Below are 2,081 nucleotides of genomic sequence, written 5' to 3' on the forward strand. Positions count from 1 at the left end.
AGACATCCTGGAATGTGAAGTCAAGTGGGCCTTAGAAAGCATCACTACGAACAAAGCTAGTGGAGGTGATGGAATTCCAGTTGAGCTATTTCAAATCCTGAAAGGTGATGCTGTGAAAGTGTTGCACTCAATATGTCAGTGAATTTGGAAAACTCAGCAGTGGCCACAAGACTGGAAAAAGTCAGTTTTCATTCCAATCCCAAAGAAAGGCAATGCCAAAGACTGCTCAAACTACCGCACAATTGCACTCATCTCACACGCTAGTAAAGTAATGCTCAAAATTCTCCAAGCCAGGCTTCAGCAATACGTGAACCGTGAACTTCCAGATGTTCAAGCTGGTTTTATTTTTTTTATTTTTTTATTTTTTTGACTTTCTGCACAAAGGTTTCTTTTTATTCATAACATAGACAAAGTTATTTAAGTCAATAAATTTTTAAGGATTTTTCACACGTCCTGATTCTTTCCACTGCCAATCACCATAGCTCCTCCAAGGTTGTCATCTTCAAGGTAGCCCTTTCAAAAAGTTCTGCTCAATCCACAGCTGTGATGCCACAGTTTTAGTTGGGCCTCTTAGATCTTCAGTGGAGTTCACTTCAAAGTTTGCCACCTGTAATCTTCAAGATCCAATATCCTCAAGAAGTTTACTATAGGATCCTAGAAGTTAAATATAGCAAGTACAATGGTGTTTACTCCTTCATCTTTCCTAATATTGAAAAGCCATATTATATCCAGTTTTTACTCATGAGCCTGTTTAGGGTCAGGAGATGGGATCTGTCTAGTTCTTAATGACAACGGTAGGAAAAAAAAAGTATTAGTTACTTTTGAAGATTCTGTCAAACTGACCAGTATAAGAAACTAAAAGGATACTGTATCAGTAGAAATACCAGGTCTAACATGCACAAAGCAAAAAAACCAACGATGCCCGATACTGAATTTATATCGCACTGTCTTTTGAACAGCCAGCAGGAACAAACTGCTGAATGCAGATACCATGCAGTGCAATTCAAGCTGGTTTTAGAAAAGGCAGAGGAACCAAAGACCAAATTGCCAACATCTGCTGGATCATGGAAAAAGCAAGAAAGTTCCAGAAAAACATCTATTTCTGCTTTATTGACTATGCCAAAGCCTTTGACTGTGTGGACCACAATAAACTGTGGAAAATTCTGAAAGAGATGGGAATACCAGACCATCTGATCTGCCTCTTGAGAAATTTGTATGCAGGTCAGGAGGCAACAGTTAGAACTGGACATGGAACAACAGACTGATTTCAAACAGGAAAAGGAGTATGTCAAGGCTGTATATTGTCACCCTGCTTATTTAACTTATATGCAGAGTACATCATGAGAAACACCGGGCTGGAAGAAGCACAAGCTGGAATCAAGATTGCCAGGAGAAATATCAATAACCTCAGATATGCAGATGACACCACCCTTATGGCAGAAAGTGAAGAGGAACTAAAAAGCCTCTTGATGAAGGTGAAAGAGGAGAGTGAAAAAGTTGGCTTAAAGCTCAACATTCTGAAAATGAAGATCATACATTTGGTCCCATCACTTCATGGGAAATAGATGGGGAAACAGTGGAAACAGTGTCAGACTTTATTTTTTGGGGGCTCCGAAATCACTGCAGATGGTGTCTGCAGCCTTGAAATTAAAAGACGCTTTCTCCTTGGAAGAAAAGTTATGACCAACCTAGATAGCATATTGAAAAGCAGAGACATTACTTTGCCAACAAAAGTCCATCTAGTCAAGGCTGTGGTTTTTCCCGTGGTCATATATGGATGTGAGTTGGACTGTGAAGAAAGCTGAGTACCGAAGAATTGATGCTTTTGAACTGTGGTGTTGGAGAAGACTCTTGAGAGTCCCTTGGACTGCAAGGAGATCCAACCAGTCCATTCTGAAGGAGATCAGCCCTAGGATTTCTTTGGAAGGAATGATGCTGAAGCTGAAACTCCCGTACTTTGGCCACCTCATGCGAAGAGTTGACTCATTGGAAAAGACTCTGATGCTGGGAGGGATTGGGGGCAGGAGAAGGGGAGGACAGAGGATGAGATGGCTGGATGGCATCACTGACTCGATGGATGT

The 2,081-nt window shown here is 40.9% G+C and overlaps 1 non-coding gene across 1 annotated transcript; it reads right to left on the reverse strand.

The window, feature by feature from the left end:
* Positions 1–864: 864 nt before the first annotated feature.
* On the reverse strand, positions 865–1,001 carry LOC129627488 (small nucleolar RNA SNORA8). Its single transcript, XR_008702627.1, has one exon. It is a non-coding gene; the product is annotated as a small nucleolar RNA SNORA8 (small nucleolar RNA).
* Positions 1,002–2,081: the final 1,080 nt, after the last annotated feature.

This window comes from Bubalus kerabau, chromosome 14 (genome assembly GCF_029407905.1).
Source record: "Bubalus kerabau isolate K-KA32 ecotype Philippines breed swamp buffalo chromosome 14, PCC_UOA_SB_1v2, whole genome shotgun sequence".
NCBI classification, from domain to species: Eukaryota; Metazoa; Chordata; class Mammalia; order Artiodactyla; family Bovidae; genus Bubalus; species Bubalus kerabau.